The sequence below is a fragment of the Ictidomys tridecemlineatus genome, chromosome 7 (genome assembly GCF_052094955.1).
Source record: "Ictidomys tridecemlineatus isolate mIctTri1 chromosome 7, mIctTri1.hap1, whole genome shotgun sequence".
Taxonomy (NCBI): domain Eukaryota; kingdom Metazoa; phylum Chordata; class Mammalia; order Rodentia; family Sciuridae; genus Ictidomys; species Ictidomys tridecemlineatus.
In genome coordinates, this window is record NC_135483.1 from 8,081,732 (window position 1) to 8,099,677 (window position 17,946).

Consider the following 17,946-nt stretch of genomic DNA (forward strand, 5'->3'; position numbering starts at 1 on the left):
TCTCTGCATATTTACTTTATTTAATGGTCTGACCCACGTGGGCATTTTTTTTTTCCACTTGTCTGTTGGCACACGACAACTGTCCCTCCAATTTATGTCTCAATACAACAACCATTTTATTTTACATCAACATTTTGTAAGTCAAGATTCTAGGCATGGCTCAGTTGAGCAAATCTTACATTCCACATTAACTGGCATGTTATGGTGGAACAGTGACCACTTTCCAATTGATTTACCTCCTCTGTCCTCAATTCTTTGTATGTGAGTCCTTCTACTATGCATCCGAAAGTGGTTGTTCTCATGCCATCGACCATGTCATGCCACATCATCATTCAGTGCTATTGATTACTATTCCATATTCCCTGCTATCCCCCATGGCCAGGCCACACCCTGTGATAGCAGCCCAGTGGAGGTGCCTGTGCCCACATACTGTGTATGGCACAGTTAACACCAGTGAGAGGGGTTTGCTCACAGGGTCCTGGACTCCCCTTGGACGTTTTCTGAGCTAGGATAATAATTCCAGTCTCCTGGAACGTCCATGTTGTTTTCTATGCCCATTGGTTCTGTCTTCCTTTGGCAGCCCTCTCGGTTTTCCTTGAGCTCCTACATCTGAAATCTTACACAATTGGGAGCACCTCTGTTGTCATGAGGTAGAACTGAGACTGATCCTGGCTCGCCACTCCCTAGTGTGAAGATGGAACAGGCCAGTCATATCTTTAGACCTCGCTTCCTCATTCTAAACTGGAGCGGCATTTAATGCCAGGATACTGAGCTCTGCGATCAGCATAGCACTCGGGAGTCTTTGCCATGACCCACTCACCCCCCTGTGACCCAGTCCTTGTCTATCTTTTCTGGATTATTTTCTTACTCTTGTGCTTGAAAGTTGCCCTCGAGATTCCCCTTGAACAAACTAAGGGTAACAAGGTGTGTGTGTGTGGTGAAGGATGGATTTCAAAAAGGCACAGGGAAGATGCATGGAGTGGAAGGAGATGGAGAGTGAGGGAGGAGGGAGAAAAACGGGAGGAAATGCAGAACAAATCTAAAAAAGTCTCTCTATGTGCTTATATAAATACTCCACAGTGAATTCCATCTTTATGTCTACTACACAGCACCAACCAAAGGAAGTAAGTGAATGAGAGGAAGAGGAGTAGAATAGGAAGAGGAGTAGAATAGGAAGAGGAGTAGAATAGGATGGGGTGGGGGAAGGGAGGAGAACGGGTGGACCAGGGACAGAAATGGAGTGAATCAAATTCCATGTGTGTATCATTTTGTCAAAATGAACCCAGCTATCATATGTAAGTACAATGCTAAAACAAACAAACAGAATCTTACTTTCCTATTTCAGTGGGACGACCAGTGATTTAGAAAGGTGACTCTACATGAAGAGGATGGAATCAGAATTGGATCCTGAATATGTGACATTAGAAATTTCTCAACCCGTCTGGGCCTCAGTTTTCCCATCTGTGAATTGAAGATAATGATTACAATACTTTCCACAGGAGTTTGTTATAAGAACTAAAGTAGTTAATACATGTAAATTGGGAATAGCAACCAGTAAATAGTATTAGGCGGTTTTATTATTTTAGTCCAGATAAGACTAGAATTCTAATATTCATCAATATATTACCATGCAGACAAATTTGAGAATTTAGGTGTGAAGTAAAAAATAACAGTTTCAAACACATTTTCATAAATTCTTTGACATGATTACTATGTGGGTTGGTTGGAATTTTACCTTAAAAATTTGTACTTTACAATTAATAATATTGAATCCTAATCATAAGTCTTTCCACTCAGTGACAAGTGGTTGAGCATCTGGTTGATGATGGCATGCGTGTCTTCCCCATCACTGTCATAGTGCTGCATTTGTTCCAGGTTGATAGAACATTACCAATATGTGATCACATTTAATCTTATTAACAGCACCATTAGGTCATCTTGGTAGGACTGGGATCATCTTTCCCCATTTACAGACTAGGAAAGAGTTTATGTGATTTGCCAAATGTCACAGATTATGAATGTGTGTGGGGGGAGCTGTTGCTTGGAAAAAAACAAAAAATTGAAATAAAAGAAAACTCAGAGTCTATGTCTTGCCCTCACAGGTGATGGTAGATGGTATTTGGTATTAAAGGAAAGTCAATAAACAGCCAGTTTCAAAAGTCCGCAGCAGGGCTTTGTTGACTGTCATCTTTAATGGTCCTTAGATATCCATAAATTATTTTGATCTGTAGTTATTTGTTGGAAAACCTGGTCCTTCAGGTACCTTTGCTGTGTCTTGGATTTTACCTCTAGAGCTGAGTTCCAATCTTCTTTCTGGGATAAGATCATGGTGCTCAATCTTACCTCAAACCACAAATCCCTTGGAAATCTTCCCAGGTTCGTGCCATATCACTCAAGCTGTTTGATGTCTTGTCATTGTGGATTAAGACATGATTTTGTAAAGAGTGTCCACAAGTATTCTGGGGCTCTCTTCCTAGAAAAAGAATTGAGAAGGTATAGCCATATAACTTGCTTTGGCCAGTGGGATGTTAGTGAAAAGTGTCATGTGACACTTCAGAAAAATGATTCCAGAACTGAAGGAAGATTTCTTGCATCTTATTGGTAACACCAATGCATGGAACCTCCGTCTGTCTGCTTTGTGCAAAGTGGCATGAACAAGCAGCAGATTTCTGTGGTCTTAATGTGGGGATTTGGGGGCTTTTTGTTATCATGGTACAGTCTATTTTGATTGATACAGAAATTGACACCTAAAAGTGAAGGCGTTTACATTACAAAAACCAAAAAACAAAGTGTTACTGGCTTATAGGTTGTCTGCTGGGCAAGAGGAAGCTATTATTGGAGGCTGGAAAACAGAGATCTATTGTACATAGTGCTGACAATTTTTTATTGGTGGGAACTTGGGTTGCAGATTATGACTAGTGCACTTGTAGTTTTAGAGGAAGTGGTTACATACAGAAAGTTGTTATTCCCTTGGGAAATCACAGGGAATCGGAATCGGAGTGACTGAGGTAAGCCTTTCTACTTTAACTCCTATTATTGCAAGAGCCAAGGAACTTCAGAAGACGACTCCCTTCCAGGAGAGGTGGCCATGTTGCACACTTACACATCTCCAGTGAAGATGTGCATAACCCCAGTGGGCAGAATCCCAAGACTTCAGCCAGGGTTTGTTGAGTACCCCCAACAATTTTCCTGGCTTGAGAGTAGAGTGGGCTGCTCTTCAGAACCTGATGTTTCCTGGAGGGAAGGCAGGGATGTTCACGCACAGCTCGACGTGGGACCCATGTCTGGTCTTCACCGACCACCAGCTGTGTGCCCTTGAGCTATTTCCCTTAGCCCTGTCAGCTCCACTTTCCCGCATCATCAGATGAAAATAACAAAGCGGATCACAGTGGATTGGTGTGAAGAACAGGAGAAACTCTGGTGACCATTACTATTACAGTTATATTTAAATTGCGATCATAGGGACTGATAAGTGCAATAAGGAAGAAGCAGCCAGGTATGACCAGTGCAATCAAGTGAGGCTCCTGGTGTGCTGCAAGAGCCAGGGAATCATTTGTCCCAGGGTTACTCGGTGGGGAAGTGGATAAAGTGCATTTTAGACAAAGGGTAAGACTTTCAGGAGAGATGGTGCTGCAGGGGGCACTGCTCACGGGATTTCCAAGAGTTATCGTGGCTGGACAAAGTGACTTGACCACTGGGCTCTCGAGAAGGTGGGTGAGAGAGCCAGACACATCTGCCATGTTAGAAATCATTTCTTTATCTTTCTCTCTTCCAGGGTTGCTAAGAAAGAAAAAAAATTATATAGAATTAAATTTCATTCCTTACACCATATTTTCCCATTAAGTTCAGATCTATTTTTTTTCTATCCAAATGTGTGCTTTCTTGGGCAGCAAGCTCTGTGACTTTGGATGGCAGTGGGTTCTTTGTACTCCATGGAAAGATCTTTTCAAATGAAAGTTATGAGAAAAATCCCATACTCTATGCTGAGAAGGCCTCTATATTCCACTTCTTATCTCACCCATGAAAAATGCTTCTAATTATCTGCCTGCCCCTATCATTTGAAATAGTTCCCTATCAACTATTCAACCCAGATAATTGAGCTAAACCTTTAAAATGGGTTTTTAGTGGGAGAACCCAGCAGTGGAGAATAAGTGGATCTTAGTAAGTAAAGTGTCTCACAATCGAAGGCAGACTAATGAGAGCTTGACAGCATTTGTGATTATGCACATTTAAAAAGTCTAGCTCTCCAGAGATAGAACTGACAGGGGGGCGTATTAGCCCAGTGTCTATAGCCTTCCTCAAGGTGTTGGAACACTGTGTTCAGAGAGATGTGCCGAGATGCTTGTTTCCAAGCTGTCAAATCCATCCTTTCCCCCAAATAAAGCCTTTTGGACAACATTGACATATTGAAAGGGTTGATTTAGAGCCGCCCTGGGGTACCAGGGCAAGGCAGGCCCCCTTGGAATCTCCCTAGATCCATTCCAATGCAGCCAATCTTCCATGCCAAGTCCCAAGACTTTGGAGCAGACAGGACGGTGAGGTGAGCACTAGGTTAGGAGTCCTTTCTCGGAGTTGGCTGCCTGGCCTTAGGCAAAGCATTGCAGGTTCAATTTCATCATCTGCTGAGTTAGGCATGCTTGACTAAAGGATCTTGGAAACCCCTCCTTACTGCACTGTCCTCTGAATTCAAATAGATTCCTTTCTGCAAATAAGGGTTGTGCTCAGAGTTAATATTAACAGCTGCTTCTCAAGGTCCTGGGTCATGTGTTTTACTTAACTAATCTCTGATTCTTATTGTAGCACTGATCTCTATTTTTCTGTTTTATAGATAAGGAACATGAGAATGGGTGATATTCAGCACTTGCCAAAGTTTGCATAGCTTGGAAGTGAGGCAGCATATGCTGTGACCCAGAGAGAACTCGGACCCCAAAGCCAGGGCTCCTTCTTTCATGCTGTTGAAGAAAAACCTACCTGTGCTGGGTTTCAGGATTTCTACTTATATCTATAAGGGATGCTTCTGATGGCAGTTGATTTCATTCTCATGTTGTTGACCACTAATAAACTCAAATTTTTGAAGGGAAATAAAATTTCCCCTTTGATTTATCCAGAGAACAAGTGAGAATTGACAAGAACCATCTTGAAATATGTAAACATCTGATCCTATGTAGGGAACGGCGCAGACATTGGTTAAATAGCGTATTCCTACAGACCCCAAGGGTCGATCAAGGACCAGTGGGTGAAGAGTCAATCCAGCCCAATTTGAAGAATACATTTCTAAGGACTCTGTACTTGGCAGGATTACTGTTGAGAAGATTCAGGTGCAATCTGGAACATCAGGAGTGTGGGCAAGAGTCTTCCAGGTCCGTCCTTACAGGGGGAGATTTTCTGGTAAAGCTCCGATAGGTCCCAGCACCTTTGGGGAAGAGGAAGGCAGGTCCTCACGCCCTGCAGAAGTTTAATGTGAGTGGAGCCCATTGCAGTGGGACAGAGATGAGCAGTGCTCCAGTTCCCGCCAGGTAAGGCAGAGGGAAGGCAGGGACACAAGGAGACCCGCACCCTGCACCTGAGGACCAAGTTCTGCTTCCTTCCTTCTAGCTCTCCTGACGAGCAGGGCTGATTTATTTTATTTACGTATATACTTGCTCATTTTCTGACTCCTTCACTGTGTTATATGACTACAGGGACCATTTCCATCTTATTCATCATCATATAACCCATGACGATGGAATGGCTAATGCATGAAGCCAACGCTCAGTAAACATACTTAAATGAAGGGCATAACCTAAAGCAAGGAAGAAACTAAGGGTAACCTGAACCAAGGCAGAAATCAGAGCAGGTGAAACCAAAGAGATAAAAGAACTGGATGGAACTGGGTCTCCACAGTGGAGGCCATGGAACTGTTCCTGTCAGCACTGGTTTGCTCCATCAGTCCATCAGAAAGTCTCTGAAGGTCCATCCCCCACTTCCCAGGCCTCAGAGGACCAGAGGCCCGTCTTAGCAGGTCAGAACCCACCCTTTCCCACTCACAGGAGGTTTGGGAGTCTATCTCCTCTTCTCTGGCGAGTTGATTCTGTGGTTTTACTGGGCACCCCTGCACAAATCTCCCATTGCACACCTACTTCCCTCATCCTCCCAAGAATTGCTTTTGATAAAATATCATTCTGGGTCTGAATCCCACATTAGTTTATTGGGAGACTGATCCCAGACCCTAACGTCTGCAGCTCAGTGGCACTGAAGCTCTGGGATTTCATGAATTCACTCCAGCATACTGATCCCTACCATAATATTTGACTTAGGGCATTGATTTGTAGGAAAGAAGGAAGGAGAGAGGGAGGGGAAAAGGTGGGGAGGATGGGAAAGAAAAGAGAAATGAATGGGGATGGGGGGAAGAAAGGAGGGAGGAAGATAAAGGGAAGAAAAAGAGAGGGAGGGAAGAAAGAGAGGAAGAGAGAGGCGGGTTGTTATGATTTGTACATGAGGTGTTCTCCAAAGCTCCCTTGTTAATGCAGGAGGTGAGATGATTAGATTACGGAAGCCATAACCTACTCATGGATTAATCCATTTGATGCCTTAATAATTTGAATGATGACTAGTAAATGACTGTAGGCCGATGAGGTGTGACTGGAGGAAGTTGGTCCCTGGGGATTCCATATTTTGTCACTATCTCCTCCTCTCTCTCTCTGCCTCCTGGCTGCCCTGAGTGAGTAGCTCTCCTTTGCCACACCCTTCTGCCATGATGTGCTCTCTCACCCCAGGCCCAGAGCCATGGATTGGCTAACCATGAACTGAATCTCGGAAACCATGAGTCCAAAAGGACTTTTTCTTCTCTAAGTTGCTCTGTCAGGTATTTTGGTCCCAGCAATGAAAAGCTGACTAACACAGGCTTTTTTTTTTCCCCCCAGCCTAATAGTCGCTGTGTTTTGGATTTTTCTGAATTTATTCTCTTCTCTCCACACTGCTGAACTACAGGAAGGGATGTCCTCCTCTCCCACTGAGTCCTTTTGGAGTTTGGATGCCAGATCCTGCCTGACCGAGGGATGTCTTCTTCATCTTAACATGTGTGTCCTTTCCTGTCCCTAGATAATGTCCTCAGAACATGCAGGTGGTGAAGTCCCTGCTCAACCTGTGCACACTTGAGCAGGAAACTTCAACTCAGTGTTATTTTCTGCCTCTTCCCATCAGGGGTTAAATTTACCTCCAGAGGGCCACTGGGCAGATTAAATGGAACAACAGCCAGGCAGCTCTTGTTACACGGTAAGTACTCAATAAATTCTCCATCGTTTCCCTGCCCCTGAAGATGCCCCTTTTCTTGTCCTCAAGGCAAGTTGACATGGAGGCTGTCTGCTCTGGAGGAAGGCAAAGAGGCTTATGGAACGGAGGGCAGAGGCAGGGACAGTTCCATTAACAGATGCAGCCGCTGTGGCAGAGACATTTTCCACTTGGCACCACTGCTAGATGTCTTTGCTGAGCAAAGATTTGAGCCCCAGATACCATTTGATTTGCATGCTTGGGGGAATAATAAAAGAACCCTATTATGGGATGCAATGGCCTGTGATCTCATTGAGGAGCTGCTGCAGATTGCTTCAGGGAGAAGGTTACTGTCCAGTGTAGCAAATCACCGCCAGCAAAGAAGAAAATACAGCAATTTCAGAGAAAAAGCACAAGTGAAGCTTTTAGGGCAGAGAGCCCGTGTGTTACCTTGGCCCCGACATGAGGCAACTACTTGCTTCCTGATGAGCTGAGCTCGTAGGAAAAGTGGCAGGCTTTGAGAAAAATTCACCATGCATACATTGCTGCATTCCTATGGTGGATTCTTAAGGAAGACTTTTGGGAAAATGATTCTTTCAGGTTTTCCTACCTGCAGAGGATATTTGAGTTAATTTGGTTTGAATAAGAATTGAGAACTGCTGTTTTCCCAGGGAATCCCCCTTGACTACCACACTAATTTGTAATAGCTGATGATTTAGTGCTGGGCACCTGACCCAGGCTTGTCTGATCATCTCTTGCGAGAATTTCCTTCACCTTGAAGTGAGAAATTCAGTGTGCCATTCTTCATGCATGAGGGTTCCCAAATGAGAAATTTGTAAGCTCCCAGGTGGCAGATTTCCTAGACCAGGGGAATTTTACCACGACAGGGATGACACTGGATCCAGGGAGACGGGAGGAAAGGAGACACAGGGTAAAGACCTCATGTGTTTTGGTTCTTACTGGAACCCCTGATGCTCCCTCATTATACCTGAGAAAGAGGAAGCCAGCTGATGATCTGGGAGCTGTCTGGGCTTGCAACTTGGGGGCTCACCTGTCCAAGAGAAACCAAATACCAACCTGAGAGGAGGCCACTCTCTGACCACGATGGATCAAAGATGAAACAATCTTTTTCTAATTCTGAGCATGAACTTTGTACAAGCCACAGAATAACAGGTGTCCCCATCTTGGCCAACATGAGGGACTGCTCTATTTTGTCAATTGCTTCTCACCCTTGCTCTAATCGGCCTCCCAACAGAAGAAATTTACTAAGATAATCTTAGAGGCACCCTTGCTACCTGACAGCATCCTATCCAGGACACGCCCCAAAATCTCCTCAAGATCACCCAACTAAAGCCCAAATCTCACAGTAATTTCTTTCCAACACTTCCTCCTGAGACACCCAGCAGTTCCGCAAGAAACCCAATTTGTTTAAATACCAGTGCGCTCCTGATAGTCTTGGGCTGGAGGACACTGACCTACTGCTCAGCCCAAGTCCCGCTCCCCTGGAATAATCCTGGTATTCATCTGCTTAATTTCCCTCTTCCTCTAAGCCAGTTGAGCTTCTGGAAATTGCCATCAAGGGTGTCCTGACTAATGTAACTCCCAATCACCTCGGTATGAAGCATGTGCATGTGGTCTGCCCCGAGTTAGCCAATGAGTATGCCTCTCCCCAAGACTCCACTTATTCCATCTATTGAGTTTCGCTGTGCACTAGGCATGTCCTCAGTACTGAGGACTCAGCAGTAAGTGACACACGTGGGCGTCTCACACCATGAGCATTGCATTCAATGCCACGTGGTTTGTTCCATCTGGGCTAGTGCTCCCCACGTGCTGAAGGGTTTCTCGCTCTTAGAGGTGACTGCTAAGGGCCCCAGACTTAGGAAGACTTTTGTGTTTATAAACCATGTGGTAAAAAGTCTATGATTTAAGTGGAAAGATAGGTGGCAAATGGTGGCTTCAGTCAGTGTCATGCAGTGGAAATGGTTGGATCTGGGTATAATTTGAAGATAGAATTAAACAAATTTGCTGGCAGATTGCACGTGGGTTCTGAGAAAAGGAGAGGCTCAGGTTGTTTCCCAGAATCATGGCCTCTTCTTGGCCAAAGTGGAATTGCATCTTCTAAGTTGGAAGAGAAGAGGAGAGGAGAGGAGGGGAGATGAGGGGAGGGGAGGGGAGAGGAGAGAAGAGAAGAGACAGTCTTTTGGGTGATAGAAAGGGCAGAAAAGCTGAGGACAAGCATTTGGGTGGGAATGGGGTGATCTGAGATCCTATTAGACATGCAATTGAGAAGGAGATGATCCACACCAAGTGTCACTTAGTCCTTTCCTATGGCACCTGTTTCCTGCTATCTAATGCCTTTTCCTCCAGCACAAACATCATGTTGGTCTTTCCTCTCCACTTAGGCCCTACCTGTTCTTCAAAATTCCTTGGCACCCTCCCTTGTCCGTGGCTACCACTCATTTGATATTTACTGCAGTGAGGGTCACTAGGAGAATGCAGCTCCCTGCAGCTGTAAGGGACTCAAGTGCCTCCCACAGGGCAGCTCCTCCAACCCCAAGGTCACGGAGCATTCTGCCTGACACTCTCCAGCTGCTGGGAGCACACACCAGGATGCAGATGAGAGGAACGAGAACCAGGGGAGAGGGGATGTGAGAGTCACTGCCTATGAGATCTAGGCACGTGAACTTTGCTCATTGCAGGTGAGACAGGGAAATCTAGATTAGTCCTGTGTATGGGGACTGGACTTTGGTAAGCCTTGGGCTCTCTGGTACTGACCTATCACTGTCAAGTTTAGGGCACCTTTCTGTCCTCTCCTCTTCCATGTGTAGATCTGTCCTATGTCAAGTCCAAAGCAGAGGAGCAAAGTCCATGTGGAAGTCATCCTGGAATCATGCCCAATAAATACATCTTTCCAATTGGGCCTTTTGGATTTACAAGGTTTAATTCTCCTGCTCCTCTGGAATCCCTCGCGGGTAATTGTGGTTGACAGGTTTACGCCTCATGACGGGCGTTTTGTCACTCAGCTCCAGCTCTTGCAAACGACTTTACAGTCTGTCAAGCCTAAACCTCTTTAAGCTGTGGCAATTGATGTCAGATAGCATTGGCTGCTGTGATTCAAGGCTGAGGCTTACTCTGGCATGAAATAAACTGAATCTTCACCGAGGAAGGAAATGGAAACTAAAGAAGGAGGAAGTTTCTTCCGGAGAGGAATGGAGCCTGGCGGACAAAGACCCACATGGCACGGGTGCTTCTCCCGCCGCTAGAACAGGGCAGGCTGCAGGTTGCCGGCACCCTTGGTGCAGGCCTGGGCTCAAACACGGCCACCGCCAGGGTTAGTCAGCAGCAAAGGTGCGCAGGCACCGGCCTTTCCCAGGTGCTTTAGGTATGAGAACTGAGGACAGCCCCATGGCCATCTTCCATGGCAGTGATACTAATGCCTGCCTCTTGGGGTTCAGGGGAGGACGAGATGATGTCAATCAGTCATCCAGTTAGCTATTTACTGAGCAGCAGTCACAGAACATTCCTTCTTCTAGAACTGAAGATACAGCCAGGAAAAAATAGTGCTCGCTCCTGTGGAACAGGTGCAGGGTCAAGGGAAAGGCCAGTGAGGGCTGACCATCAGAAAAAATGCACAAGGGGACAGGTGAGGGGACCGTCACAGAGAAAGGTAAGGATGAGGGTTGGGCTTCCGTGCCTGTAGGCAAGCGGTTGTGTCCCCTCCCACAGGGACCCACATTTCTTCTTGCACTTTCCATGGGCTCCGCATCGCCTCCTGGGTCCCTGCATCTCAGAGCCAGCAGTACCACATCAGTCACTTCACTTCCTGGAGTCCCCTGGCTTCCTCCTCTGCTGCACCTGTCTGCAGTCGGAGGAAGTCCTGTAGGTTAGATTTGGCTTCTCCCATCACCTGGATAAGTGTTTAAAGTTTTATGTTTTGAGTTCTATGCCTTAAGTTCGTCTGCAGAGCCATTTGTAGCCATGTGGGTAACATATTCGCAGATTTCTAGGAAGGGGTGTTGCTGTGCCTCTTGGGAGGTTACTATCTGGCCTCCCACAGCTGGAGAGCCATAAGCAGGAGCTCTGCAGATGCCTGGTGTCCTGCCCAGATCCACTGTGTTGGGCATGAGTTTTTCTGGAGGGCACCTACAGGAAGCTGCTCACCTCTCACAGCACACCCTTCTGAACTTTCCCACCTCCCTTTTCATCACCTAAATTCCTGATGATCCTCATCGCCATTCCTCTGCCCCCGGGAAGGGGGCCCTCCTGCCAGCACACCACACTTCTCTGCACATAGTACACTCATCAAATATTTATTGAACACTTAGTATGTGCCAAGCACTGCTCCCAGGTCCTGGGGATATGGTAATGAGCAAATCAAACAGTGTCGCTTTAGTTATGGGCCTTCCTAGGGTGGTGCCCCTCTCCACCTGGCAAATTCCAACTTAACTGTCAGGACCCAGTTCAAATGCTCCCTTCTGAATGTGGTCTTGTCCAAACTTCCCCACAAAAAGGCAGTCTCCTACCTAGGAATTCAACTAGAGGCCTTGCACCTACTAGAAGAAAAAGTAGGCCCCAATCTCTGTCATGTGGGATTAGGCCCCAACTTCCTTAATAAGACTCCTATAGCATAGGAATTAAAACCAAGAATCAATCAATGGGATGGATTCTAAATAAAAAGCTTCTTCTCAGCAAAAGAAACAATCAGTGAGGTGAATAGAGAGCCTATAGAATGGGAGCAAATTTTTACCACATGCACATCAGATAGAGCAATAATCTCTAGGGTGTATAAAGAACTCAAAAAGCTAAACACCAAAAAAACCCAAATGACCCAATCAATAAATGGGCCAAGGAACTGAACAGACACTTCTCAGAAGAGAATTTACAATCAATCAACAAGTGGATGAAATTTCTCTAATCACTAACAATTAAAATGCATATCAAAACCACTCTAAGATTTCATCCCACTCCAGTCAGAATGGCAGCTATTATGAAGACAAACAGCAATAAGTGTTGGTGAGGATGTGGGGAAAAAGGCACACTCAATCATTGCTGGTGGGACTGCAAATTGGTGCAGCCAATCTGGAAAGCAGTATGGAAATTCCTTGGAAAACTGGGAATGGAGCCACCATTTGACCCAGCTATCCCACTCTCCAGTTTATACCCAAAGGAATTAAAAACAGCTTACTACAGGGACACAGCCACATCAATGTTTATAACAGCACAATTCACAATAGCTAAGCTGTGGAACCAACACAGATGCTCTTTAGTAGATGAATGGATAGGGAAAATGTGGTATATATATATATATATATATATATATATATATATATATATATACGCATTAAAAGAGAACAAAATCATGGCATTCGCAGGTAAATGGATGGAGCTGGAGAATATAATGCTGAGTGAAGTTAGCCAGTCCCCCCAAAAATCAAATGCTGGATGTCTTCTCTGATCTGAGGATGCTAACTCGTAATGGGGACGGAGGGGAGGGGGAGCATGGGTGGAATGGAGAACTCTAGATAGGGCAAAAGGGAGGGAGGGAGAGGGAGAGGGCTTGGGGGTAGGAAAGTAGGTGGAATGAGATGGAAATCTTCAACCGAAGTACACATATGAAGACATGAATGGTGTGACTCTACTTTGTGTACAGAGACATGAAAAATTGTGCTCTATGTGTGTACTATGAATTGAAATGCATTCTGCTGTCGTGTATAACAAATTAAAATAAGTGAACAATTTTTTTAAAAGGCAGTAGCCTCTGTGTAAATAACTGAGAAGCAGTTCTCTGGACCCTTAACAAAGCAGAGGACAGCGTCCCTCCGTCCCTGGCTATGAGGAGAAGCCTCAGTTCCCTCAGTCCTGTGCCTGCTGTGCCTGTCACTCTGGGCCTCCGCAAGGCAGAGAGTGCGCGGGCCCCTGTCTCCTCAGTGTTTCCTGGTCTCATCTTCTATCCAAGCACAGGATCTAGCTCAGAGTCCGACAGAGACACTGTGCTCCCTGGCTTAGTTCTGTGCCTGTAGTTCTGTGACATTCAGCTGGTACACCCAGCTCAGATCCAGCCGAGGGCAGATTCTCACAGGGACCCTGAGAGGCCACAGCGTTGCCTCCACACCCCACGATGACCGTCATTCTCTTTCACATCTGCCCTTCATTCACCTGAGTGGACAGCAGGCCACACTGCCTGCCCACTGGCCCATTAATGTCACTCAAGCCCCTGTAGGCGGCCCCCTGATGTGCTCTTTGCTGGCCTGGACAGCCCTCTCCGGCACAAGCAGACTAATGAGATGAGGAGAATCCAAAGGGCACATTTCCATGCAGATGGGAGTCTCTTCCTATTCCCCTGTCGTGTGTGTGTGTGTGTGTGTGTGTGTGTGTGTGTGTGTGTGTGTGTGGTGGGCAAGATCTCTGATGAGACCAAATCTTGAAGATTTTAAGATTTTTTTTTTATTATTCAAGTTAAGAATTAAATGTTCTAGGGCTGGGGATGTTGCTCAAGCGGTAGTGTGCTCGCCTGGCATGCGTGCGGCCCGGGTTCGATCCTCAGCACCACATACAAACAAGAATGTTGTGTCCGCCGAGAACTAGAAAATAAATATTGAAAATTCTCTCTCTCTCTCTCTCTCTCTCTCTCTCTCTCTCTCTCTCTCTCCCGCCCCCCTCTTTAAAAAAAAGAATTAAATATTCTAAAACGTATGTCCCATAATAAAATTGCAATCAACTAAAAGGATGGAACTAAATAGAATCCTCCAAAAAAGGATGGGTGTGAGCCCTTACTTGGTTTTGACTACTCATTTGAACTCAGTGCTGTCGATCGTCACCATCATGGCAAGTTAGCAACAGTAGTAGGCATCCCATCAACTAGAGCCAAGGAGAGGCTCTGAAAGATGAAAAGAGTGTCGAACACCTTATGTCGCCCAAACAAAGCAAAACAATAGGTTACCTAGAAGTTGACTTGGGTGGGGATGGGAAATCAAACCCGTAGTAAAGCATTCAGATTTACTCAAGGGAAAGAGTCATCTATAACAAGCATTCCAACAGGAGGGAGTGAAAACGATATATTAATATATGCCATTTTAAGATAGCTACATAGTAATGTGTGTCATTCTGTGAAGCAGCTGTATTGTCAGGTTATAAAGTATGTCTCCTGTCTTGTGGATGTATATGCAATTAAAACTTTTTGGTTTTGTAAACAATAGCTATAATAGTCAATAGTCTTGCCCATCTGCTAGGAGCGGCCAGGGGTGCTCTACCACTGAGTTGCAGCCCCTATCATTTTGTTTTCAGTTAAAATTAAACCATTTATTTCAGAGTTATCCCATTCAGATTTGTGACAAAGAAAAAAGAAACTAAAGAATGGGGCATGGTAGGAGCACTAGAGGGGAACCTGACAGCTCTCAGATCCAGCCAGGACCCAGGCCTGCTCCCCACCTGCCTCTGGCCCCATTGGCTCTCCTCACGCCCTTCCCCAGCCCCTGGCAGGAGCCACTGCCTTGAAGAGTGCTTCCTCTGCTCGCGGGAATGCGGCCCATGACAGACAGGGCAGAGGAAAGAGCCTGAAGACACCCGGGGTGCGACACAGCCTCTGTGCGCAGTGGCCTTCCCTGAGGCACAGTCTCAGGAGGAAGCTGCCATTTGGGGAACTCCCCTGCCTCACAGCCTGCCCCCGGTGAGGGAAGGCTCTGGCTTAAACCCAAGTCCCAGTTGCCACCCTGGAAGCAGAATCTGCTTCTGAGTTTTAAAATAGAAATTTGCCTTCTACAAAATAACCCTAGAAGTGCATTCCTCGTTCTCTTTATGTGTAGATGTGTCAATATTATGTGCATCGATCATACATGTCAATACACATTCATGTGAAATGTACATGTGTGTACCATGAGCGTATATCTACAATATGCACAAAAATGCGTCACGTGTTACCTAAGTGCTTTAAGAGTCACGTCGCCACGTAACACTTAGCATCACCCAGGGCCACTTGAGTCTAAGTGATAAAATTTTATTCTCTCGGGTTCTTTAAAGTTTCTAGCCCAATCCTCGTTCTCACAAGTCTTTGTTCTTGTGTGTGACTCTGAACAATTCACTTGAGGTCCTGAAGATTTTGTTTCCTCTCCTGCTTATATGTACGGATAGGGTCTCCACATGCTGAGAAATGCTCCCCCGGGCTGACTCTCTTTGCTATACAGAACAACCTGTAAAGGTGGATAACTCTGCCATTCTTCTTTTGAAGATGAAAATACGATGCTCAGAGAGGTTAAGCAACCTGTCCTCATCCCCCAGCTGGTGAGTGATAGAACCCGCACAGAGTCGAGAGTGGTGACTCCCCTCCGGTTGACGCGTGGTGCACATAGCCAGGGCAGAAGTGAGGAGACAGGCGGAGGGCAGATTATGGGGCAACAAGTCAAATAAACATCAGAGTGTCCTTCTTTTCTAGCATAGTTCACTGAGACCAGCCTAGCGAGAGCTTTCCAGGCTGAGCATGTGCAGCCACGGCACCACTGTCGGATGCTGCACCACTGTCGGATGGGGACGAGGAAGCACTGTTGGATGGGGACGAGGAAGGCGGTTTAGAGACACTCAGCCAGGGACGCTGACTCTCACCTGCCCAACTGCACAGCTGGTAGTGACACTGAGCTCTGAACCCTGCTCTGCCTGATGCCCAGGCTGGGCTCCTTCAACCCTTCCACATTATAGATGGGGACACGGAGGGAGAAAGGCTGGACGCCGCTGTTTCCTGAGGTCTGTGGGCAGCAGGAGCTGACCACTGTTGATGCTCAGTTCTGCTCTGCTCAAGCCACCTGGCACGTAGCCCTGCTGCCGAAGTTGAGTCAACCCCTCCTCTTCCCAGGGTCTTACTTTAATCTCTAGCAGAGCCTCCACTACCAATTTCTAAAAATTTCCTTTCTCATTACTCTGAAGGAGCTTTTTGCTGAAATCCCTTGAGGCAAGCTTCATCTCTTCCGCCGCCCCTCCTCTGCTTTTCTGAGTTAGTTCTCTGTGTCACGTGGCCGTGGTTAAGTTTCTTCACTCTGTAGCACGCACCACGCAGAAGCAAGGTCCCCTTCATTTTCACAGAGAGCTGGAGCCTTTGTAACCCAGAACATGCATTTCACACGTGGCCGTGGTTAAGTTTCTTCACTCTGTAGCACGCACCACGCAGAAGCAAGGCCCCCTTCATTTTCACAGAGAGCTGGAGCCTTTGTAACCCAGAACATGCATTTCACACGTAGCCGACTCTGCAGGTCCTGAGGGGCACTGGGGTTAGCCAGGGGCTGGACATGCAGGACTCCATCGTCATGTAACTGAATGCAGACCCAGAATGAAGCTCAGCGTTGATCTGGGGTGCAGAGCTGCGTATCTACAATTGCTTCAGTGAGCTTCCCCGAGCAAAGTGTTGGAAGAAATCGTCTTTTGTGCACCAAGACAGGTTTTACTTACAGGGAATTAAGAGCAAAAGAAATCTCAGTCACTACAAAAGTTAAAGTACTCACAAGTCTGCATAACTGCTATAGTGTGGGCATTTATAGGCTACTCAGCTAAGATTATTAACTATTTGGATGATCACATAATGAAATACAAGAAGTGAACTGGCCTTGCAAAATTCCCTAGTGCATATAGGAGCTTATTTATTTATGCTTTATTTCCCCCTCCCTAGGATTCATTATCCTCCTATTTTGTAATGGGTGTTTCACTAGAAAACCTCATGGAATTTTCCCAGCGAGGTGCAGATCTCATTCTCACCCATGGATGAGCAAACAGAGGCTCAGTGAGGTGGCAGGGCAGCTGTGGCAATAGCACTGGCTCAAGCCCAGTCTCTCTAGGACAGGTCTTCCCAAGCCCTCCCGTGGCCACGGGAAGCTCTCAACCTGCCAAGGCCCTTCTGGTAGCTCTTAAGACTCCCTGTGGCCCCAGAACCATGGAACCCTGCCCCCTGATGCCCAGGCCTGCCGCAGTCGGGCTGCAGCAAAATAACCGGGAGGTGACGAATAACTTGTGTACATTGATACAGCAGGAGAGGGAGCCGTTGATTGTAGGACAACAGAGCTATTTATACATTTTGCACAGCTTATCTTAATTAGCATAAACTAGATACATCAGTCAACCAATAGGGAATCTCCACACTTAATGGCTCGCTTTTGTTACTTCTCAAACCACTCCCTCTGGCATTTTGCCAGGCACCATCCAGACTTGTTTACGAACTCTAACATTCCCCTGGCAAAATACCAGGTGTTATTTTGACTTGTTTACAGACCTTAACACAGGCCCCCTGCTCTGGGTGGTCCCAGCCGGTGTGCAGTGGGCCACGTCATAGACCAGCTGTAGGGGGAGCAGCCCCTGGCCCAAGATGTCTTCTCCCAGGGCTGAGGATAGTGTGAGTCGCTGCTGCCCAGACCTGCACGGTCATTCTCCCTGCTCCGCCTTCTCCTTCAAATAACCTCAGCTTTTCCAGGGTTCCTGGTTACCTCCTAGATGGTTCAACCTGCAGCTAGCCCATGTGTAACAGGCAGATTACCAGAACAGGAGTCAATATTTTTAGGTCTAGCTTGTCCCTTGCTAATTAAGAGGACAATTCTTCACCTGCATGAGCCTCAGTCCTCTTAGTTACAAAATTCTATGGAGGAGGCACTATCTGACTTCCCTCCTGGATTTCTATCTAGTCAAGGGTGAAAAGAGAAGTCACTGGAGTCTGTGAGCACAATGACT